The 25,770-nt window shown below is 45.6% G+C and overlaps 1 pseudogene; it reads right to left on the bottom strand.

Moving 5' to 3' along the window:
- Nucleotides 1–3,559: 3,559 nt before the first annotated feature.
- The window catches only part of LOC129397111 (small ribosomal subunit protein uS11-like), a 43,118-nt pseudogene continuing 20,907 nt past the window's right edge, over nt 3,560–25,770 (bottom strand).

Below are 25,770 nucleotides of genomic sequence, written 5' to 3'. Positions count from 1 at the left end.
AAAGACAACACTAGCAGGGACTTCATAGCCTCCTTGATAAAACAAAATGAAAGGCAATATAATTTAAAACCATCCTATCAGTATTATTGGATATAGTTCAGATTATGAAGTCATGGTACTGTTGAGAAAAAACAGCCACCAGATTCTCTTCTTTATGGACCTGTGGGGCCAGGATGGGGAGATACAGTAAATCATAACACAAGGTCAGTTTTGATTTTCCACTCTCAGACTGAAAAAAGTATATGGAGTTTGATGTTTGTTTTGGCTAAACCAAATGCTTTTTCAGTAAAATTAATGTTGAATGAATTATAAATAGGCTTTAATATTGACGGCAGTTGCAAGGAGGTAAAGGGAAGAAGAAAAGTCACATTCCAGGCATCCAGGACAATTTTTGGTGTGTGGAACCTAACATGCAATAGGCACTTATAACATGTTTGCTAATTAGATGAAAGCAGTCTTATGTTTCTAATTTGGAGACAAAGGTATAGTGCTAAGCACACAGTAGGCATTCAAATAAATCCTTTTTGTACTGAACTGCAAGCTTGACTGAACAAGCCTTGCCAGCTTTTGCTACCTCTGAACTCCCTTTCCTAATCTATTTTTCTCTAATTGATACCTCAGACATGAGAATCAAGTTACCTTATGTCATTACAGCACAAGGAATATTCCTGCTGCTAGAGCCTAAGAAATTTGGTCTCTCTCCCAGACTCACACACACAAAAGAAGTACAAACTGCACACTAACCCATGTCCTAACCCAAGTCCAAGTCCTAACCCAAGTCCAAGGTCATACACTCCTGACTCAAGAGCAAGGTTCTCAGGCACAAACACCAGCCTCCACCATGGGGGTGCAGTGCACTGTCTCCTGCTGTTTTGCTCAAGACCCTCAACACCATCACTCAACACTGGCTTAACTCGTCTGTAATCCTCTGGCTTCCTTGGAGGTTTAAACCATCTTTCTTCTCCCTGATACAATTCCCTTTAGGGTTGAGTCACTCAGCTCTTTCACTGTCTCACTAACCACACTCTTAGCTCTTAGCTGCATCTCCTGTCCCTCATCCACTGACCCCTCTTTTAGATTCACTGTGTCACAGTAATAATAATACATCCTGGGTATCAGCTGCGCCTTTTCTTCTGCATCCTGCATGCATGGGGTCAGTCTGTTTTTATCACATGCCAAACTCAACACAGAACTCAATGCCTCTTGAAGATAACCAAAAAGGTACACTTTTCCAAAACCATTAGCGAGAAGCACAGACTTTACAGAAGATAATGTAAAGAGACCATGAAAGGGGTTAACATTGCACATTCCAAAGACAAAAAATTAATTCCCCAATGAATAATTTTTCTTTGTTCCCAAAGTTATTTGTCTTTTGAGGCCTCATTTCTGATCCTCTTCCCACTAGAATCTCCATCCTCACCCAGGAAAATCAACTCCCTATCCTCTCTTACTTAGAGTAGCTTCTCTGTCCCTCTGAAGCTTAGGTGTCTAGCCTTGGCTTTTACTCCAATCAAGCTTAATTGAGGTGAGTTCTTTCAGAGTAGGTTCTACCCTACAGGAGTCTCATACAATCTCCCTTGAGACATCACCTTCACTATTATCATCACCACCACCACTGCGATCATCGTCACCTCATCACCACCATCACCACCACCATCACCATCACTGCCACCACCACCATCACCACCACCATCACGATGACTGCCACCACCACCATCACCACCACCATCACCACCACCACCACCATCACCACCACTATCACCACCACCACCACCATCACCACCATCACCACCACCACCGCCATCACCACCACCACCACCACCACCACCGCCACCACAACCAGCACCATCACCACCACCACCATCACCACCATCACCACCATCACCGCCACCACCATCACCATCACCACCACCACCACCATCACCACCACCACCATCACCACCATCACCACCACCACCATCACCACCATCACCACCACCATCATCACCATCACCACCACCATCACCGCCACCACCATCACCATCACCACCACCACCATCACCATTACCACCACCACCATCAATTATTGAGTTAACATCTTGTGTCAGGCAAAGTACTCAGCATTTAAAAATGGTATTACAATGATCTTATGAGATAGGTAGTATAATTATTTCCATTTAAAGGGCGAGAACACCAGAGTTTGGAGAACCACTTGTCAATAGGCAGAGTTCATTGCGATTCTCTGGCCTCAACTGGGCCCTTATTGCAGCTGCCATGCTGTTGGTTTCTTCCCAGTGGACTCCTTGCTGCATTCTCAATAGTTGCCCTAGAAAATCATCAAGTTCTTAATCCCAGGCCAGACGACTTCTGTGGTTTCTGTAAAATAGTTTCCTCGATGGGTCTTCTCTTTTATAAACAGCTGTTCTGCTCCATCCTCTCATTGCTAAGGCCAACATTTCTTGGACAGCACCTGTTCTAAGCATGTTTGGTGCATGACTGCATTATTTCATTTAATCCTCTCTACAAAGTGCTGAAAGCTGTGAAGTTGGTTCTGATAACATCCAGAACCTCCCCAGTTGATTCTGCTTTTCCAGACTTAAAACCCCACAGCATCTTTGACTCTGTCACTTTACACGAACCCTATCCAAGTGAGGAGCTCCTGGATTTCTCTCCTGTGGAGCCTGGTCTGTTCTACTGGGAAGAGTGACCTGCCATGCCTGCATGCTACTGGCACCAGTGGTGTCAGGGCTTAGAAGGACCATCACTGTGAAATGCCTGGAAAGCCCACTGAGAAAACTGCTTAGGTTAATGTCCTACTAACTTCATAACCAGAGAATGAGACAGTTGAAGACCCTTCATGTAGAAGCACCAACAGGAACAACAGCAGCAAGGCTGCAGAGAAGAGAGATGGACCTAAGGAACCTCCTTGTAAGTGGCTTTTTGTATGAGAATCTCTACCATACCAACAAACAAATGAACACACAAACAAAACAAGCTCAAGATCTCAATTCTATAAGAGTTTCAGGAGACAAGCACAATATTAGCAAATGCCACATTGTAACCAACACCAGCATGCCATCCTGCTAACTTGGTTTCTGGTGAGAAGTCAGCTGTTGTTCTTATTGAGGATTGCTTCTGTGGGATGAGTCACTTCTCTCCTACTGCTTTCAAGATTCTCTTTGTCTTTTACTTCTGGTATTTTAATAATGATGTGTCCAGGTGTGGATATTTTTGAATGTATCTTACTTGGAGTCTATTGGCTTTTTAAAATTTTTTTTTGGAAGTGCAGTTTAATGTTTCACATACAATTTGTTAAGTTTACAGACATTAATTCTTCACATATTTTTATCACCTTTCTCTTTTTCTGCTCCTTCTGAGACTCCCCATTATGCATATGTTAGTATGTTTCATAGAGATCTACAGGTTTCTGAGGTTCTGTTCATTTTTCTTCATAATTTTTTTTCTTTCTGTTTCTCAGTCTGGAAAATCTCAAATGAACAATGTTCAAGATTGCTGATTATATCTTCCACCTGATCAAATCTGCTGTTGAGCTCCTCTTAAAATTTTCCTTTTAGTTATCTTTTTAACTCTAGCATTCCTATTTGATTCTTTTTTTTTTAATCATTTCTATCTCTTTACTGATATTCTGTGTTAGATAAACACCATTTTCATCCTTTCCTTTAGTTATTTAGGCATGGTTTTCTTTAACCCTTTGAACTAAATTTAAAGACTTTTTCTAATAAGTTTTATGTCTGGGCTTCCTCTGGAACAGTTTCTATTAATCGATTTTGTCCTGTGTATGAGACATATTTTCTTGTTTCCTTACATGTCTTGTAATTTTCTGTTAAAACTGGACATTAAAAATGCAATGTGGCAACTTTAAAAAATCAGATTCTTTCTCTACTCCTCAGGTTATGTTGTTTTTACAGTTTGTTGGTGTTTTTGTTTTTTAGTAACTTTTCTGATGTAATTGTGTTATAAGTCTGTGTTCTTTGTCTTGTGTAGCCACTGACGTCTCTGCTTTGGTAGCTTAATGGTCATGTAATGATTGGAGAGAAATTTCTTTAAGGATCAGGAACTAGTAAGTCTCTGTCAATGAAAAAGAGTTATACTATGTAAAATATTTGAAGAGATTCATTCTGAGCCAAATATGAGTGGCCAATGGCCCATGACACAGCATTTAGGAGATCCTGAGAACATGGGCCCAAAGTGGTTGGGTAACAACTTGGTGTGACATATTTTAGGGAGACATAAGGCATCAATCAATACATGGAAGATGTACATTGGTTCAGTCCAGGAAGGTGGGACAAGTGGAAGTGGGGGTTTCCATATCATAGGTGGATTCAAAGGTTTTCTGATTGGTAATTGGTTGAAAGAGTTACTATCAATAGAAAGGAATATCTGGGTTACGATAAGAGGTTGTGGAAACCAAGATTTTGTCATGCAAATGAAGCCTCCAGGTAGCAGGCTTCAGACAGACTAGATTGTAAATGTTTCTTATCAGATTTAGAGTCTGTTCTGTTAGTAACTCCAAAAAGGAGGAGGGTATTACCAGGTTTGTCCAGCTCTGCCTTCCCATCATGGCCTGAACTTCTTTTTCAGGTAAACTTTGGAATGCCCTTGATAGAGAGGAGGGATCCATTCAGATGGTTGGGGTAGGATGACCTTAGATTTTTCTTTTTGGTTTACATCTCCAAGTTTTTGCTGAGGTGCTCTACATGCATGTTGGGGAATGTCTTCCACACTCATCCAAGCAGTTGACAATTCCACCTTAAACTTAGATTTTGACGATATCTTCTTGTCCAGAACTTTAAGGGAGCCATAGATGAGGGTTTAGGACCTTCTAAGATCTTTTCTGAGCCTGCACACAGCTCTGTGCATGTGCAAAGCCTTTCTTACTCCTGCTCATGGCCTTCCAGATTTCCCAGAATATGTCAGAGCTTTTCAAAGCCCCTATGAACATCCATTCTCCAGTTTTCACTTTAAGCTTTTTAATTAGCCTATTGTTTGTTGCAACTATTATCCACTATCTCAAGCATCTGTGAAGTTAAACAATTGCCTCTAAATGTTTTTAACAAATGCCCCTGAAGAAATGGCTTTTCACACTGGGCAAACTCCAAGTCAGATTAAATAAAGACAGCCTTGCAAGTGGGGTCTTTCAGAGAACCACTAGACGGGTTTTCTCTGTGACTGGGGGCTGCTGGTTTTCAAGGCTACCATGAAGCTGGAGAGAGGGTGATGCGAATGGGGCAAGTTAAAATGTCACAAACCTCACTATTCTTAGTGAAATTCAGTTGTTTTGCTTGAGCAAACAATCCTTGGATGGCTGCAACACTTTGGTAAATTTCCAGAGTTCTAAAAAGTTGATTCTGATTATTTTTGTCACTTTTCTCATTATTTTTATAGAGGAGAGAATTTTGCTGAGATCACCAGATTGCATTATCTTTTCCAATATTGTCTAAATAAAATTAATATGTTAAATTATAAAGGCACATAACAAACCATCTTACTAAAACGATTGGTCCATATAAACAAATTCCTTTGGATTTAAGTAGTCAGTCGAGTGACTTATACACCTTTTCTGACCACCATTGTTTGACTGCTTTGGCAGACTCCAAAGTCTGGGCTGTAGTGGACCTATATCCCCACTCCCTTCTCTGCGTGCTCAGCACTGGATGCTTTTACTCAGCAGTTAGCATCAAACCCTCTCAGGTAGTAAAGTCTTTTGAAGATATAATGTGGGAGCGTTCACCAGACATCAAGAAAATTGCATGAACAGGCCCTTTCATTAGAGGGACACGCTCCCAATTGTTAGCAGAGTTGGAATTTTCTACCTACTGTGGCTGCAACATTGATCCTGTAGAAGTATGGGAATGAAGAATAATGATGCTCACTCTTGGGGAAATGGGTACCCAGGAGGACTTCAAGGTCCACCTTCTAACTCCTTATTCACATTTCATAATCCTTTCACTACTTTGATGCACATGTGCTGTACCAATCTACAAAGCGTTACTTGAGGGCAACTCTGCCATGGAACTCATGCTCCCCTGTTAAAGGTCCCTTCCCAGCCTTTGCCACGGGTCCCTTCTTTGATAAAATGCAGGCTACCAAAAGACTTGCATGGATTAATTATTAATTAATTTTGTTTCACATCAATTGTAATGAATTCATATGGACTATTTCACCTATACACATTTTTATTGAACTAAATAAAACCTAATGAGGTTTCTGACCAAAGTAAAGAGGCCTCTCCTCAGCTCTAAAGAAAGAAACATGGCAGTAGGATGTACTGCATTCTTAGGGTTAGACTCAGATTTTCTACTGGTATTTTGTAATGTAGTATTTCAAACATATATAAAAATGAATCTACCGTCTACTTCTGTTACTTGATGCCAATCTTCTATATCACCCTTGTGTCCACGTCACACACACTTCTCACCCCATTCCTGCTTTACCTTGAAGCCAATTTCAGTTCTTAGATAATTTTATTTGTAAGACATTCAGCATGTATCTCCAGAAGATAAGGGTCGTTCTTCCGTGACAGTTTTATTGAAGTATAATGGCCACATAATAAATTGTACATAATGGAAGTGTGTATTTGAGAAGATTTTTATGTTTATGTCTCTGAAACTATCATAACAATTAAATAATGAACATGTCCATCACACCCAAGAGTTTCCTTGTGCTATTTTGTGGCCCAAAATACATGCTGAATATTTTAAAACTAAAATGTGACTTTAACCCTTCCCCTGCTGCTGTCCAACTCCTTCCCCCAATAGGCAAATACTGATCTGCTTGCTGTTACTATAGATTAGTACACTTCCTAGAGTTTTATGTAACTAAAATCATATAGTATGTGCTCTTTCTTTGTCCATGTTCTTTTATTCAGCATCATTCTATTGGATTCAATAATGCTGTTATAGGTATCAATTGTTCCTTTTTTAAATTATTGGTTAGCATTCCATTATATGACTACGTCACAATTGGTTTATCCATTCACCTGCTGGGGTACAACTGGGTGATTTTCAGTTTTTGGCAATTACAAATAAAGCTATTATGAACACTTGTTTAAAAGCCTTTGTGTGAATATATGCTTTCATTTTTTGTGGGGTGTAAATAACCAAGTGTGGAATGACTGAGTCATATGGTAGATATATTTTTAACTTTTAAAAAAACAACAAAATGCTCTTCAGCATGGTCAAACCATTTTCCACTCCCACTAGCTGTGAATGAGAGTCCCTGTTGGTTCCACATCCTTGCAAACACTTGATATGGTCAGACTTTTCAATTTCATCCATTCTAGCGGGTGTTATTATCTCACTGTGGTTGTAGTTTTCATTTCTCTAATGACTAAAGGTGTTGGGCCTCTTCTTGTTTACTTATTTGCCAGTCCTACAAACTACTTGGTGAGATGTCTTTTTCAGATATTTTGTCAACTAAAAAAAAAGTATGTTGCTTTTCTTCTTAACTTCTTTATACATTCTGGATACAAAACCTTTATTATATATATGTTTCGCAAATATTTTACCTCAGTCTGGGGCTTTCCTTTTCATTTTCCTAAATGTCTTTTGAAGAACAAAAGTTTATGTTTTATTTTTATGAGGTTCAGTCAATACCTTATTTCTAATTTGTGTTTTATCTATTGAATTTAACAGATCACTGCCGAAACCAAGATCACCAAGGTTTTCTCTATTTTCTCCTGTTTTCTTTTAGGAGTTTTATAGTTTTAGCTATTACATTTATGTCTAGGATGTATTCTGAGTTAATTTTTTATATGGTATGAAGTAATGATGGAGGTGGAGGTTTTCACTTTTTTCTTTCTTTTCTTTCTTTTTTGCATATAGTTACTCAATTTTTCCAGCATCATTTGATGAAGATTATACTTTCTATACTAAATTTCTTTGGTGCCTTTGTCAAAAATAAATTGACCATGTAAATATGAGTCTATTTCTGGATTCTCAATTCTTTTCTACCCACCTGTGTACCCATCTTGACACCAATCCTACTGATTACAGTTGCTTTACGATAAGCTACAGTAATCACAAAGTAAATTGTAAAGCTTTATAATCAGCTTCATAATAAGAATACAGGACTTCAGAGGTTTCTAGTGTGATCTGAGAGACCAAAATAGACACCCCTTTACCAACTAAGACAGATCTTAAGGTTAGGGAAAAAGTTACCTATAAGCCCAGGGTTTAGGGCTTGGCTGGCGTGGCAACTCCCTAAATTCCTATGGTTACAAGAAAAACCACACCCTTGTTAAACTCCCAACAGTAGAGCTAATCAGGCAAATTGTCAGACGCCCCCTAACTCCGGTTGGACAGAGGACTGGTCTTACAAGGCTTCTTTCCAGATGAGCAGCTGTAGCCCTCAAGTCCCTTTGGAGAGCTTGTGCACAAACTGCCTTTGTGTCTGATAGCTCACCTTTTGATGTAAAGAGCCAAATTCCACCTCATTTTAATGCTAAAATCCTGCCCCTAAGTGAACATGGGATGTGTTACATGTATGTTTATCCATTGCTCATGTAGTTGGCTCCCCTTATAAACATATATAGCTTTCCCCTCAAACCTACTGAATATGCATGACTCTATTATATAATACCGACCCTGTAAGGCACAAAATCCAAGCTGCCCTTGCCCTCTTTGAAGAGGGAGCATCTTTGCTCCACACTGGAGGCTACCTTTTCCCAGTTTGCAAACATATCACCAATAAGACTCTCCTTTCTACTATTTAGCCCTCCTGGTGATCTTCTGGACAACACCGGCTTGCCCCAAAGTTCCTGTCCCCACATCCTGGAGGGCCTCGTGCCTCTCTGGGAAGTGAGACTGGGATGCAAGAGCCCTTTGAGGTCTTCCCCTGCCTTGACATAAATGGAAAGACAGTAGGGGAGCCTGGCTCAGAAGAAAGAGTTGCAGAGTGTGGTCTGGATCACCCAGCAGGACCAGTTATGCTAACTGCCTGCCAGGAAGTGTTGAAAAGTGACAAATGAGAGGTACCAAGGAGGTGGGTGTCTTTGATTCTACACAAAGATGACTAGGAGGACAGGAAATAGCAGCATATGCACACTGGGTCACCTATAGGTTCAGTCAAGATTGTGGTCTTAAAATATAGAAGACCTGAATGGCCTCCTTTCTATATGTCTCCCTACTGAAAAAATAATCCCATACCATGTTTTTGGGTATTGGAGAAAGGAACACATTTGAATTATACTGAGGATAAAACTTCTAAGAATTCTCACAGGGCTCAGAGGAGAGGCCATGACTGGCTTGTGGGGCAGGTAAGCAGTAGGGAAAGGAAGGGGGGTGAGTGTAAAGGCACAGTGGTGACCTTCAGCAAGGCCTCATAGGAGAGAGAGGAGGTGGGGAATGTAGGTAATTCTTGTTAGGGGCAATAAATGAGTATTAGTGAGAATGAATAGATGGTGGGGGAGGGGGGACAGAAACTAACCTGTAAATTATTCTCTTTTGAATTTTAATGAGCCTGAGAGACAGACATTATCTTGTGAAAAGGTCCATCCAGGTACGAGATTTCAGGGAACAGATGGAAAGCAATTGCTGTCCTTGGTGGGTCCAATCTTTATACAGATAACCAAAAGCCTTTTCCAGCATCTGCTTGTCTCCAAGGGCCTTTAATTCAAAATATTCATCATGCCAGGATGCCATATCTTGGGGTAAAATTATTATTATTATCTTAATCTACAAAAGTGGAGAGTTCAGATTCCCTTTCTTTGAGCAAAATTTGCAGAAGTAATGACCTAAGGACATTCACCAAACTCACATTTCCAGCACAGGCTGGTTTCCAGCCAATGTTTCCCAGCTTTCGGGTACGGGCTTGCATTCCAGGAGCTGCTTTTGCAAGTTTGGCTCCATGGTCCAATGCATTTAGGAACTGCTGCCGACTGTGTCCCCTTTTGAAGATTTGTGAAAAAATCAACATATCAAAGGCCCTGAAGCCATGAAAAATGCTCAGAACAATTAGTCATTAGGGAAACAAAAATCAAAATCACAATCACAATTAGGTACTACTTCATACCCACTGGGATGGCTATAATAAAAAAGGACAGACAATAATAAGGGTTGGTGAGAATGTAGGGAAACTGGAACTCGTGTACACTGCTGGTGGGAATGCAAAATAGTGCACCTGCTTTGGAAAAGAGTCTGGGAGTTCCTCTAAAAGCTCAATGTAGAATTACCATATGACCCAGCAATTCCACTCCTCTGTATAGACCCAAGAGAACTGAAAACATATGGTCAAATACAACTTGCTCATGAATGTTTATAACGACGTTATTTATGATAGCCAAAAAGTGGAAACAACCCAAATGTCCATCAGTGCATACATGCAACAATGTGGATGAACCTTGAAAACATTAAGTTAAATGAAAGAAGCTGGTTGCAAAAGATCACACAGTAAATGAGTCCATCTGTATGAAATGTCCAGAATAGGCAAATCTATAGAGGCAGAAGGTAAATTAGTGGTTGTCAGGGGCTAGGAAGGAAGTGGATGGGAAATGGCTGCAAACAGCGTGAGGTGTTTCGGGTGGTGATGGAAACATTCTGCAGTGACATTGTGGTGATGGATACACAACTCTATACTAAAAGCCAATGAGTTGTTTACTTAAAGTGGGTGAACTTTATGCTATACAAATTATATCTCAATACAGATTTCTTTAAGTCTTCAAGAAGCCCTCTGGTAAAGAAATCAGCCTAACCCAGCCCTGCACTCATCTGACCACCAAAGCTTTTCCTCACATTGGCACTCTGAGAAACTGGTATTCTGAAGAATATGTTTTAGGAAAAACTGCTTTAGACAACAGGAATTTGGCAAGAGGAACTTTGTTTCTGTGAACACATATTTGGCATGTCAGGGTACATCCTTTTGTATTTTATTTATATTTGATGTGTCTATGTCCTGTCTTCTTGGTGGCTTTATAAACATTTTGGGGGGGGAAAGTATGATTTATTCTCTTTGAGTTCCTACTTCTCACCCATACGATCCATAATGTAGTGCCCACATAAATATCTCTAAATATGCAGTTGGGACTTTGCATCCCTAATGAGTTAAACTATTCAACAAAGCCAAAAATATGTATTATGGGCCCTTAAGTGCCAGGCACAGTTTTGGGCATGGGGATACAAGAATGAGGGAGCTTATGATCCAATCTGAGACCAGGCCAGGGGCCATACAGTAGAGGCATCTCTCCCTGGAGAGTTAAGTTCTGAAGTCATTCCCAAGGCACATTTTTCATGTAGTTGAAATTATTGAACACCTTAATGGAGGCACCATATTTGAGACTCACCCCCTTGCTGTTGAAAAGCAGACACAACCAATTTCTTCTTCACTGTTGGAAAAGATTGCTTTCCCTTTGGTTGGGCACCAGTTGAACACTTGTACTTAACAGCTATTTTGGCCAAAACTGTGTCTCCTCAAAGGTGAGTCCAGGTCAGGCATGGCGGCTCATGCCTGTAATCCCAGCGCTTTGGGAGGCCGAGGTGGGTGGATCACGAGGTCAGGAGTTCGAGACCAGCCTGACCAACATGGTGAAACCCCGTCTCTACTAAAAATACAAAAATTAGCTGGGCGTGGTGATGCACGCCTGTAATCTCAGCTACTCAGGGGGCTGAGCCAGGAGAATTGCTTGAATCCAGGAGGTGGAGGTTGCAGTGAGCCAAGATCGCACCACTGCACTCCAGCCTGGGTGACAGAGTGAGACTCCATCTCAAATAAAAATAAAAATAAAAATAAATAAAAAGGTGAGTCCCACTGGGGCAAATCTAGGTGCTCCTGGCCTCAGCAGTATGCAGGAAGGACAAGCACAGGTAAGAGTGAGGGATGCACTCCTCTACCCTCCACTCCACATCCACCCTGGGTTGTAGCTAGGATGGCACACTGACTGACTGGTACTGTCTAAATAACTTTTTCTTTATTTTAAAAAATTTGCTGCCTTGCTTACACACTTATATGAGCTTGTTCTGTGACTCCACAATCCTGAAGGTCAGCCTAAAGTCCAAACACTGGGCACTGAAGGAAGAAAATGACCCTGGAGACCAAAAGGACAGCTGGCTCACAGGAAAGCTGCTCATGGCAGGCAAAACTGGAGGACAGAGAAACGCACTGACCTTGGATGATACAGTTTTGATGTTCATTCCCCCCAAATCTCATATTGAAATGGGATCTCCAGTGGGCCCTGGAGGTGGGCCCTAGTGGGAGGTGTTTGGGTCATGGAGGAGGATCCCTCATGAGGGGCCTGGTGCCGTCCCCATGGTACGGAGTCTTGCTCTACTTATTTCTGCAAGATTGGATTTTTTTAATCTGGCACCTCCATCTTTCTCTCTGTTGCTCTCTCTCTCTCACATGTAACATGCCTGCTCCCCTTTGACCATGACTGGTCATGACTGGAATCTTCCTGAGTCCTCACCAGAAGCAGATGCTGGTGGCCATGCTTCTTCTTCTTCTTCTTCTTCTTCTTTTTTTTTTTATGGAGTCTCGCTCTGTTGCCCAGGCTGGAGTGCAGTGGCACGATCCTGGCTCACTGAAAGCTCCACCTTCCGGGTTCAAGCAATTCTCTGCCTCAGCCTCCTGAGTAGCTGGGATTACAGGTGCCTGCCACCAAGCCCGGCTAATTTTTTTTATTTTTAGTAGAGATGGCGTTTCGTCATCTTGGCCAGGTTGGTCTTGAACTACTGACCTTGTTATCCACCCACCTTAGCTTCCCAAAGTGCTGGGATTACAAGCATGAGCCACTGTGCCCAGCACCATGCTTCTTCTATAGCCTACAGAACTACGAGCCAAATAAACTTCTTTTCTTTAAGAATTACACAGACTCAAATTAGCCTGGCGTGGTGGCGGGCACCTGTAGTCCCAGCTACTCAGGAGGCTGAGGCAGGAGAATGGTGTGAACCCGGGAGTTGGAGCTTGCAGTGAGCCAAGATGGCACCACTGCACTCCAGCCTGGGTGACAGAGCGAGACTCCGTCTAAAAAAAAAAAAAAAAAAAAAAGAATTACCCAGATTCAGGTATTCCCAGCAACACAAACAGACTAACACATGGGGTCTCCCAAGATAACACACTGCAAATGTGGGAAAGGAGCCTGGAAAGAACCATGGGAAAGAAGTTGATGTGATCAGAACACCCCCACCGAGGGCAGGCGCTTAGCAGATCCCCTGTCTCTGAGTTAGCAGCAGCAGGAAGCCTCCCCTGGGAGATGCTGGCTGCAGGGTGAGGCTGCCAGCCTCCACCAGGGACATCTGGAAGCCACTCTTGCTGGCTTCTGTGGAGGCAGAGGGCAGCCTTTCCAGCAGACCACTGGCTCTCTGGAGGCTCTTGGGGCCCATCCTACCCTCAGGGAACCTGGGGAGGAAGTGTCAGCTGACTGTGCTCCTGGGTCACTCACGGAAGCCCCTTTTCCTGCCCCAAAATGAATCTGAAGAGAAGAAATCCTAGCGTCTGCCAAGTGCTATCACCCAGCTTTGCAGCATGAACATATCCAAGGGGCCTGATGAGCAGCACCTGGTCTCCCACTGGCTCAGACACTTGAAGCTACTGAATTTACATGTAATTAAAGACTCGAGTGCAGACCGCATTTCAAAACAGACACTTGGTTAGAGATAGGAGGCCTTCCCCATCAGATGGTTTTGTTTGGCTTTTCCTCTGCATATGGGCCTTACAATTTGCCAAGAAAAGGTTACAGGGGCCACCGTTATTTAGTTTGAAGATGAGAAAGCTCAAGAATGACCTAACTACTGTCTTCAAATATGCAGAGGCATTTATTACAAGGAGGGAACGGCTGGCTGTTTTTTTCTTAAACTGTAAGAAAAGGCAGCTCAGCTAAAATCCTAAAGACCTGCACACATGGCCTCCACACTCAGCCCTTCCCCACAGCACCTTGCACATAGGAAGCACACTTCTTGCCATAAAACCCAGGACTGCCTGCCTTTGATAAGGAAGCTTAGGCCTTGACTATGATTGAGGAAGGAGGCCCTGGTATCTATTTTAGAGAAGTCTAGTAGGTTCTGCCTGGTGGCTGGCAGCCAGGTCACTGAGTTTATGGCAGAGGGGTACAGGATCCTCAGTGACGGAGGCCTTATTCATGGCAGGGCCCTTAGTGTGGCTGACAGGTGGGTCATCAGAGCTCTGGCGCAGACGTGACTGAGCTGAACTCCTCTGAATAATAGAGTTGAGAACATGGAAGCCTACAGCTATGAGGAAGTCCAGGAGGAGTCGGGAGAAGCTGGGGAGGCTGGTGCTACTGCTGGAAGACAGGCCAAAGAGGAAGAATGAAAAAAAATTCCAGCAGGCCATTGAGAAAGAACTTTGAACAACAAATGTTTAATAGGGATTGCAGCAGTGTGATGCAGTCCCCAACTTTGATTTCCTGCTCCACACAAGATCCTAGTGAACTGTCTCTAGTTATTACTCCTTAGCTCCATGTAGTTCCAGATCCTTTCCTGTGAGTGGATTTGGCTTGGACAGAAGAGGGAAGACTTATGTGGAGGTGGGCGCCTGGCTGCCGCCACCATTGTGGCCATCTGGAAAGGGTTAATCTTCGAGAGGAGAGCCCAGTGGCTGTCGTGCATTGCCTGGGACAGCCCAGACACCTAATTCTGATCAGACAGAAGTCCCTGATCAGATGAAAAGAAAAAGCAAAGATTCTGTCTGTCCTGACCGCCCTGCAGGTTAAGCTGCCCTGCAGCCAGCAGAGTGCCTGGCATACGGGAGGCACCCTGTGCAGCAGCCAGGGCTACTCGCCCAACTGGGAGGAGGCGGATGGTGGGTAAAAGTGAGCACTGGGCCTTCCTGATGTGAGGCGAGGATGTGGATCTAGGAGGAAAGACAAATGAAGAAGCAGGTGGACAGCCCCATCTGGGCTCCAGGTGGGGCCTGGGGTAAAGTGACCCTTCTGCATTGCTTTCCTGCTCTGGGTACCCGTAACTGCTAACAGACCAGGGCTGAGTCCCCAGACAGCCTTCTTGTCTGGGGTTCAGTCTGTGCCACCCTCTCCAACTCACCTACTCTCTATTTTCCATCTGCACTGAGACCTTGTAAGCCACTGTTAAAAATGCTTCTCACTTCCAGTCCCAAGAGAGGTGGAGAGCCGCAGTAGAACGTTGCAGAAGGAGAGGAGGCTTCTAGCTGGGGATATGGGGGCTGGCCCTTGAGCAGGACTTTGCAGGATGGGATGGACATCCATTGCTATATATTCTCCTGGTGCTGTGCTATAGGACCCCCTACTGTTTCAGGAATAAAGCCCAGCCCCTGCCAGGTGCTTGCAGTCCAGGGGGCACCCAGGTGAGTGGCAGTCAGGGCCAACACTGTGTGGTGGCAGGGCTAGGGTGGGAGCCTCACATACATTTTCCTCATGATCTTCCCCTATGACCTTGGTGATTTCCTGAGATTTTTGTCAGTCCTTCCCGTTCTGCAAGTTGATCAGTTTGGCCCTTTGGTTTTCAGATTTTTATGGAAAGAACTTCTCTCATCCCTGCTTCATATCCTTTCAGTTCTGTCCAAAGGCAAATCTCTGACGCATTCCCACTCCGGCCATCTGACGTGTGCTGGGTCACGAGGGCAGGCTGCAGCCTCCCTTGCAGTTCCTTGCCTTAGACACCCGTGCCAGCCCATTCAACCATCACAAATGCGCAGACAGAGCAGAAGGTTCCCAACAGGCTGCGCCTGCGCTGGAGCACCCTCTTTCCTCCTTCCTTCAGCTGCCCCTCTTTCTGGATGGGTAAAAGCACTTCCATGTTTTCAGAGGCGTGGAGGGAGCCCGAGAAGAGCAGATGTTGACACCACCATCACTGCCTGCAGCAGTGAGACCAGGGGCACAGTTTTTGTTGAAAGGGTCGACCAGGAAGCACTTCCTTGACTCTGTCCTAAAGCCTCTGGAGAGCCCTTACATTTGTGGTCCTTGAAGATATTGTAAAGGTAAGATTTTTTTTTCTCCTCAAGTCCTACCCATCCTGACTTTTCAAGTTTGTGGTGTCTCTGATAATCTCTGCTCCTGTTCTTTGAGACCATCCCCCTCACTCTCCACACTCCAACGTGACACCTGTAAAGTCTCTTCCAGGGATCTGGGGCTGCATTCCAGGGTCTCTTTGCTCTGAGCTCTCTGAGGCCTCAGACTGTTGTAATAAATCAAATGGCAGGGATCTTCTCCAACATCATCCTTCTTCCTTCTGCTTTCCTATGAGGGCTGAAATTCAATGTGTTTGTAGAGGACTCTGTGTGAGGGTCTCAAGGGAATTTCCAATTTGACGCAGGCGAAGGAAGGGAGAGAGAGACTAAAAATTGCTTGATGGCCACCATGTGCCGGGTGCTCCCAATATAGTCTCAAACTCATGACATCTCCCAGCCAATGGATTCACCCCCTTTACCAGTTCCACCTGGAGCTCCCTCTCCCAGACAAGCAAAGGCCGTGTTGGGGGGCTCTGAAGTCAGGTGCCTGCCATTCCATCTCAGGTGTTACCGTGGGAAAGTTGTTTAACCTCTCCGAGCCTCAGTTCCTTCACATGTAAAATGGACCTACAAGTTTCTCACGTAGGGTTGCCCTGGGGCCAGGATTGCCAGATAAAATATAGGATGCCTGGTATAAAAGTTGTATGGGACATACTTATACTAAAATATTATTTGTTGCTTATCTGAGATTCGAATCTAACTGGATATCCTAAATTATTATTTATTATTATTTTTGCTAAATCTGACAATCTACCTGAAGTTTAAGTGACACGTGAATGCCAAGGCTTGGCACAGGCCCTAACGCATAGGAGGGTCTCAGTGAGTGGCAGCCGTTGTTGTTTCTGGGAGTTTCTGGGAAAGTTATCGAGAAGACTTCAAGGGGAGATGGAGAAGTTTATGGTTTGGTTGGAAATATTGTTGATCCCTTGCAATGTGCAGGTATTATTCAGGAACAAGATGGGCAAAACATGAATAGGACAAGCTTTCTGCTCTCCAGGGACTCCCTTGAAGATGTGTCACAACCCCAAGCCAGTATGGTTAAGTGTTATAAATGCAGTACATACCTGTACCAAATGCTACACAGGACAGAGAAGTCACTCACCTGCCAGGGCACTGGAGGCCAGAACTGCCAATGAGGTGGGCAGGCCTCTCAGGCAAGCCTTTTGAATGTGGGGCTTGGTGGGGGTGGGCAAGAGGAGAGTTTGAGGTTCTCCAGGTGGTAAGATGTGCATGGTCGGCTCAGGGCTCACGGCCAGAACGAAGGCGGAGGGGAAGGTGTGAGTTGAGGCGTGTTGGTTGTCACTGGGGCTGGGCCCATTTTTCATAGACAGTGGGAACTCAGTGTTCTAATTATTTTTTCTTTTTTCCAGTTTTTAAATATATAAAAATGTCACTAGAATGCTTTTTTCTCTGGACCTCTTTGCTTTAAATTGGGCTCTTCTGGGAAGTCCAGTAGTTCAATCAAGTCCTAGGTGATGGTTTCTCTGTGTTTTCCATGCCAGCAGCCCTGATGGAGAGTGCAGAGGCTCCGAGAATCCACTCTTGCATAAAACGTTGTCCTCTCCCGCCCCACGCTTGACTTGCCGTCTGGCAGCCCTTTCTCATCTGGGCCATGTCCCGGTGGAGGGATGGGGCAGAAGAGGCCAGACAGCAGGCTGTGCCCTTGCTCCCTGCTAGCAGACGCGGCCTTGGCCTATTCTGAGCTCAGCAGTTCTGTTTCTCCTGGTTGCTGGACGCGGGCCATGGCATTTGCTGTGCACTCTGTTATCTGGAACTCTCGGCTCCCTTGGCTCACCCGTCTCCCGCCCTGCGGCATTCTGCATGGCCTGCATTTGACAGGCCCACCCCCTCATTGCCTGGGGAACCTGCCCACGTGGCATTTAATACTCATAATACTCTTGGTGTGGGGAATGGAGGACAGGGGAGGGTACATAGTGACACAGAGCAGACATTATGAGGGAAACTTTGATATATAAGTAAGTGGACAAGGGAGTGTGCAAATACGATCATACACATGTGAGCCATATTTATGTAATCCCATATACACATACATAAGCATGCATGCACACTCACAAGGTGGATGGATTACTCTGATTACCACTCAGGAACCGTTTTGGAAAAACCTCTCAAATCATGTTTTTCCTCTGCTCTCACACCGCAACAGCAATCATCAACAGAAGAAGGCTTCTGTGACCAAATGTGTGGGGATTTTCCCCACACACCAAGCAGTGGACACCAGCTGGGTGTCCTCCAATTCCCTTCCATCACTGCCTACCAGGAGACAGCATCAGATCCCACAACTTCAGAGCTCAGTCTCACAAGACTGCCTCCCACTTTCCACCAGTCTCAAGTCCAGGTCTTTGGAACTTCTGACTGACCCACTTCAAGCTGGGGCTCCCAAGACCCCCTCTTTGGGTTCCATTTGCTAGAGTAGCTCACAGAACTTGGGTAAACACTTAACAATTATAGGTTTGTTAGAAAGATATTTTAAAGGATACAAATAAACAGCCAGATGAAGAGATACACAGGGCAAGGTCTGGAAGAGTCCGGTCCTCGTGGAGCTGGGGCAGCCACCCACTCGGCACATGGATGACTACTCCACCTTCCTGTCTGTCTCCACGTGCTCAGCTCTCTGAACACTGTCCTCTTGGGTTTTCTCTCCCTTCCTTCCTGCCTTCCTTCCTGCCTTCCTTCCTTCCTCTTTCCTTCTTCTTTCCTTTTCCCTTCCTTTCGTTTCCTTTTCTTTTTTCTTTTCCTTTCTCTTTCTTTTTCTTTTCTTTCCTTCCTTCCTCCTTTCTTTTCCTGTCCTTTCTTTCCTTTTATTTTCCTTTCCTTTTCTTTCTCTTTCTCTTTCTCTCTTTCTTTCTTTATTTCTCTCTCTCTCTTGCTCTGTCACTCAGGCTGGAGTGCAGTGGCACAATCTCAGCTCACTGCAACCCCCACCTCCCAGGTTCAAGCGATCCTCCTGAGCAGCAGGGACCACAGGCACAAGCCATCATGCCCAGCTAATTTTTGTATTTCTTTTGGTGGAGATGGGGTTTTGCTATGTTGCCCAGGTTGGTGTTGAACTCCTGGGCTAAAGTGATCCACCCACCTTGGCCTCCCAAAGTGCCGGGATTACTGGTGTGAGCCAACATACCTGGCCCATCTTGGGTTTTTATGGAGCCTTCATTACATGGCATGACTGACAACCATGTAGAAATGTGATTGGGCAAAAAGAACACAATCTAAACCCAGCAAGACCTGCCCGTTCAGACTTTTCCTAGCCTCTCTGTGCAGCATTTCTTCCTTTAGGGGCTGGAGCAGGACCTGCTCTGAAATGAAGGTCTTTTGACCCACAATCGGATTAGAGTCCCGCCTTGGGCAGGAGAAAGGAGAACAGGAAAAAGTCAGAGACAGGGACGTTGTCTCCTGAGGCCTAACGCTCCCAACATTATAACAAGGACTATGAGAGTGATGAGCCAGGAACCATGAATGAAAACCTATGCATATGTATCATAACACCACAGGCACATAAGCAGAGAGAAAAATGCCTAGAAAGGTATTGAAAATATATCCAATAAGGTATAAATGTAAATAGCAGTGGTTAGATTATGAGTGACTTTAATTTTCCCTTCCAATTTAGCTGTATTTTCTAGTTTTTCTGAAATGAATATGTGTCATACAATAAAAAGTAATACAAAAAGAAAAAACAAGTTATTTTCTACAGTATCTCGTAGAAATCAGAGCACTGCTTTTGTGAGCATAATTTTGTCAGTGAACCCAAGGGGGTGGCATGAGAGTGTGAAGTGGGGTCTGCAGCAGGCAGCATGACCACTTGCTGGCCAGTCTCCCCCAGCCCCTCATCTCTCCTGGCAGCTGGTCTGGAGTCCAAACTAGGCCCTGCATTGAACTCTGTGGCCCTCAGTCTCCTCCATGTAAAACGAGAGGATTCAGCTAACATCCCAGGGATGGCAAATCAGAGATGGTATGTGAGCTGAAACTTCTCACTGATTCCTTGGGAAAGATCCAGGTTCCTCATGAAAGACGGCCGTAATTGATTATGATATCTGCTATGGCAACCCAGGGCAAGGGGTGCCACCAACCCTCCCAGCTCAGCAGGCGGCAGCAGCCCCGCCCTCCTGGGCTCCCCTGACCTTCCTTCAGTGCCTCAATTATAGCTGTCATTGTGTTTAGCAATTATACAGTGGGAGTTCTGTTGTGTTTATTTTTAAATTGCCAATACCAGACATAGGAATAAATGAATGATGAATGGATTACTCAGAAAACAATTACTAAATGTGAACGCAATTGCTAAACAAAGGTGTGCAATTTTCCAAGGTACTGGAGGTCTTTGTTTAGATGCATAAATTCTGCTTTATTACTTTACCATCTAAAGCATGCCAGGTTGTAAATGACAGTGTAAATCTCCATGACAATGTCAATGTCAATGTCAATGTCAATGTAAATGGCTGCCAGTCTGCCATCCATCTTTACCATGTTTGGACTCTCCTTTTATGGTGTAGTGGGTAGAGCACCATGAAGTGTGTGGATCCAGGCTGCGCCCCCTTTTGGCTGGGTTATCTTCAGCACATCACTTTAACTTCCTTGGGCCTCAGGCTTTCTTGTTTATCAAGGTCCCTTCTGGCTTCCGAAACTCCATGCCCTAGAGTTGGCTCTCAGCCTCTGCAGAACTCAGATTGGGGCTGTTCTGATGGAAGGTCATTTGTACCTGAAAATTCGAGCAGACTTTGGAGACCCTCACGTCCTTCTCTTCTTCCCACATCTTGCACTCATCTTTTCCGAGGAGACTTCTGCCATGCCAGATCTGGAGGTGTCCGCCTCCCTTCTCCTCCCCTCCCTTCCCTCTCACTCTCCCCAGTATCTGTCCTTTTCTCCTCTTTCCTTTTACCTATGGCCCTACTCCACCCTGCCAAGGGCCCCCATGTGCCTTCCTCTCCTCCAGTCCAGTGGGGAGTTATTCTTGTCCTTCTACCTGTTCCAGCAGGGTCCTCCAGAATCCTATCCCCACACCACCTCATCTCCTCAGGCCCCCCAACAAAGGTGCTTTGAGCTGACTCCTTATCATGGTAGCCGGTGGTGGCACCTCTCCCTCTGCTGAGGGACAGGCACCTGGATACTGTCTGGTTGAGAAAAAACAGCCCTGTCCAGCAGCTCCAACTACTGTCTTCCAGTGTCTGATGCACGATGATGGGAACTGAGCCATGTGCAGCGGCCAAGAGCTTCTCATATTCACAGGCTGTACCCGAACCATCCACCCAGGACTGCAGAGGCCTCCTCAGAGGCTGCCACCTGGCCCCCACCCCAGCTTAGCTGGCCTCATGTTTGTTAGAGGTGTTTCCACATGACAGTGGCATTCTTTTTTTAAGATTTTCTTTTTCTTGAGATGGAGTCGTGCTCTGTTGCCAGGGCTGGAGTGCAACGGCGCAATCTCGGCTCACGCTCACTGCAACCTCTGCCTCCCGGGTTCAAGCAATTCTCCTGCCTCAGCCTCTTGAGTAGCTGGGATTATAGGCATGCTCCAACATGCCTGGCTAGTTTTGTATTTTTAGTAGAGATGGGGTTTCACCATTTTGGCCAGGCTAGTCTCGAACTCCTGATCTCAGGTGATCCACCTGTCTCGGCCTCCCAAATTTCTGGGATTACAGGTGCCCAGCCTAAAATAGATTTTCAAGACCCTCAAGGATGCTGGGGCAGGTTCAGCAGCTGGGCGACCAATATCCTTTCTAGGCTCCTCCTGAGAAGTGGCTAAGCCTCCAGCCTGCAGGGTGGTGTGACTAAATGGGAGCTGGCAGGTGGGCACAGGGCTCCCAATCCCCCTAAATCCTGAGCAGGAGGGGATCCCAGAGACAGAGGGAACACAATGAGCACCCACCTGGCCCGGGGCACAGAAGCTTCTAGAAGAGCAGAAAATATGGCCCAGCACATGGCATTGTTTGGAGGCAATGAGAAAGCCCTGTCATGTGCCCACCTCCACCTACTGTCTTGGACCTTCCTGAGACATGGAGACTGGAAAGCCTTGTGGGCACGGTATGGATTTTTAAGTGGCTTGAGTGGGCAGGAGGCCCAGGGTTGTGGGGGAGGCCTCTTCCCCATTGGCGCTGGGCCCTTCATCAGCGATTCTGCTCCCCAGCAGAAAATGACCAGGGGCTCCCTCCCCACACTGGTGGCGTGTGTGGCTGTGCTGGAGACAAGTTGAAGGAGCCACGCCTTGCATCCCTGGAGCCTGACTGTGCCCAAAGGTCCTCCCGGCCTTGCTCTGAACTGGCTCACCACTCAAACCTGCATTACTCACAGGCCGTGCCATCCCCTCTGCCTGGGACAGGAAGCAGAGCCTCCCTGCCATCATCAGCTGATTGCCAAGCGCCGGACCTGAGCCTGACCCATGTGTTGCCATGACACGGGGGCTGTGGCTGTGCCCTTGTCCCAGAGGAAGAAGATGAGGCCTTGAGAGGCAGGCGATGGGTCCAAGGCCACACCACTGGTGGGTTGCAAGGCGGGGCTGGAACCCAGGTCTTGCTGATTCAGATCAGAAGTTAACGCCTACACTGACCAGAGTCAAACACAGAGCTGGTATGTCTCATAGAAAAGGCACAGATTCCTTGTCATTACAAACACTCTGGTTAATGCTCAGATTTTTGATATATCCTGCATGAACCATTTCAGCTCAAGGCACCATGAGTCCAGTGTTAAAAATTATGCAGGAATAAGAGTGACAGATTCTAGACCAAAGACCTGGATTTTAGTTGACTGATTTGCCTTTAGGTGTGGGCCCTTTGGTGTTATTAATGGGGGTGTCTCACATTGGGACTAGAAGGGTGGGCTTTGGAGTCTGCTCAGACTCTTCTAGGCCTCTGTCTTCTTCTGGGAGAGAGGAAAAAGTAGCATCAGTGCTCTCATGGGGTGAGGAGGAAATGAGCGAATGTGTGTGAGATGCTCAGGCCTGCCCAGGATGGACTATGGCTGTTAATATTATTAGTAGTATTAAATGCAATGGCCTGAGGCCAATCACTTAACCTCCATAAGCTTCCATTTCCTCATCTGCAAAATAGGGAAAGAAAAATTGCTGCTGCACTTGATTGCTGTGAGGTTCAAAAGGAAAACCTCTGTATGCTGTAAATAATTACACCAGCCCTTGCAACCAATTAAAATCTTCTCCCTGCTTTAAATGGCTTGATTAGACACTCACTGTTTTCCAAGGCTGAGCATTATTGGGCATTGGCGTGTAGTTTTTAAAGGAAGTGTCTGGACAATTGTGTCTGAGAATGCAGTCTCCTCTCACTCTCAGCTCCGCCGAGTTGGTCTCCTTCTCATGGGCTACATAGTGCATTGTGACCAATGGAGAATACACACCTTTGGGAGAATTTGCGGGCAGGGCCATTTTCAGCCAGTACAATGTCTTTGTGCAAATACAGAAGGGACCTCCTTCCCTGGGACATACAGAGAACATGGGCATGCATGCAAGCTGGATTTCAGCGCCCTCCTACCCCACTGACCATCTCCCTCCTGTGAATGGCAGCCCTGTGTGCACATAATCTGCATCTAGGTTGCAAACTTCAGTGTCCTTGGGGACAGGCAGACGGTGTCAGTGGACGTGAGTGAAGTCACCTGGGTGTGAGGCAGTAGGAAGGGTGGGGACTACTACAGCCAACTGAAGCGCCCAGTCCAGGAGTTGTGGGAGCAGCTGTGACCAGCTCCAGGTGGCACTGCCAGGTGCAGGTCCAGGAAGGCCAGGCCTTTCCGTTTATCTAGAGAAATCTAGATAGCTATATAAAGTTTTCCTGCTTTTGAAAATTACTGTGCACGTCAGAAAAACACATCTTCGGGTGGAATATCATGTGTGGGTCACAGCTGCCCACCTGCTCTATGCAAAGCCCAGTCACAATCTGAATCCTGACACCAGCGAGAGGGGAGGTGCCTCCCTCTTCCCCTCCTTTCTCCTTGTCTTCTCTCCTTCCTTTCCCTCCTTGACCACCTCTTCTGACCCAACCCCAAGGCCTGTGGGCTTCCCTCTCCCTGCCTCAGTTCTCTCTGTTCATGGCCTCCCCTCGGACAACCACACCACCTATCGAAAAACTCTTTGCCCACATCCTCCCTCTTTCCGCCGGATGCTCTCAACCCCCACCCAGCATTCGATCGCTCCCTCCTGACTGCCAGCTCCTTGAAGCCAAGAGACCTTGCCTGACGTGGAATCTGTTAGTTTAAGATATTTCTCTATGAGCAAATCCAAACTCCTCAGCCTGCTCTCTGTGATCCACCTCCCACTGTCTCCCAGGACCCTGGAGCACCTGCTCACTGCTCTCATTGAAGTTATTCTCTGAGCAAAGCCTGACCGTCCTGCTTCTGTGCCTTCATTTTAGTTGTGCTCATTACCTATGATTCCCTTCTTCTCTTGTCGACCAGCCCTGCAAAACTTAACATTTAATTGCCTTAATTCTTCCACTGAATGTCCATGAACAACCTGGCTTCCCTTTCCCAGAATCCTGCTGTTGAGAGAAGGATTCAGGATTGGACCCTAGGAATTTCTTACAGTGGCAGTTATTACCTCTCCAGGGACATAGCCTTTTACCAACTGGAAGTTGCTGGGTGCAGCAGACAGATTTTCATTCTTTGTAGTACTTTGTAGTACTATTTGTCCTGCATACAGCCAGTGGTCACCAAGAACTTAATTCTCAGCTAGTGATTTCCATCATTTTTTCTTTCAAGTATCTAGAGGGCCCAAAGTAGCAGCTGTGTTTCCTAAATTCAGGAAGCACCACTCCTCTCTTTTGTCTCTTATCCCATATCCTCCGGTGCTGTGTTTCCACGGGATCTTTCCTGGGTGTGCAGGAGGTGCCACGGACTTACCCTCGGGGGTGAGTGTGGCCTTGTGTTTTGCTGTTGTTTTTGAGTATGCAAGTTCCTGTTCAAGAAAAGACCTTTCCAAAACAACCAGGTGTGCCAAGACCATGCTGGACACACCAGCTAGCTTGCACACCCATCAGGCCACTGCTGCAGCTACTGCCCTGGGGATACCCGGGCAACCAATACCAACTGCCCAAAAGAGGCCAGCAGGGAAGTGGATCCCCCCACCCCCAAGTATGTCCACAGCCAGGGCCATGTTTTGGGACCCCAGAGAGAATCTCTTCCATGGTATTACCCTTCATTTCTCCACTCTCTGTTTTCATCTTTCCATAATCAAGTGAGGGAGTGATGAAATTGGCTCCCAGTCCCTCATGCTTCTGCACAAGACAGGCCTGTTCCCAAGTGGCTGTTCTGCAGAAAATTCACATCTTAAGATTGTAAAAGGTGTTACTGGAATAAAAGGATTCTGTGATCAAAGAAGTTTGGAAAACATTAACTTAAACAAAAGTTCATCAGGTTTCTTTACTGCAGGACTTCTTAGAGCCTTTAATGCACTGTGGTTCCCCAAGGGGGTGCCAGGTCACAGAGCATTTTTCAGCCTTTTGCGACTGTGAAATTCATTTGTTCAAGGGGCATCTGGAGTGGATGGTGATGAATGCACTCTGGGAGATGTGGTTGTGCAGGACACACAGCCGGCACTCAGACCCGGGCCTGCTCACAGCGCTGGCTCCTCATGTGGCCAGGCCCTCTGCCCCTCACTGAGCCTTGCCGGCTTTGCTGTAATTGTATTCCCATATGTGTCCCGTCTGGCTTGATACAACTCTGGCCACCGACTTCCGGAATATTCCAAGGCCTAGCCCAGGCCCGTGTGTCCTGAGATTACCTCTCGTTGCTGGCAGCCATCTCTATGAATTCAGGAATGAAAATCACAAAGCCAGTGGCAGGGCTGGCAGGCCTGACAAGTCGGTAGGGACCATGCTTTGCCCTTTGTCTGCC

The sequence above is a fragment of the Pan paniscus genome, chromosome 12, assembly GCF_029289425.2.
Source record: "Pan paniscus chromosome 12, NHGRI_mPanPan1-v2.0_pri, whole genome shotgun sequence".
Classification (NCBI taxonomy): Eukaryota; Metazoa; Chordata; class Mammalia; order Primates; family Hominidae; genus Pan; species Pan paniscus.
This window is presented reverse-complemented; position numbering and strand designations above follow the sequence as displayed.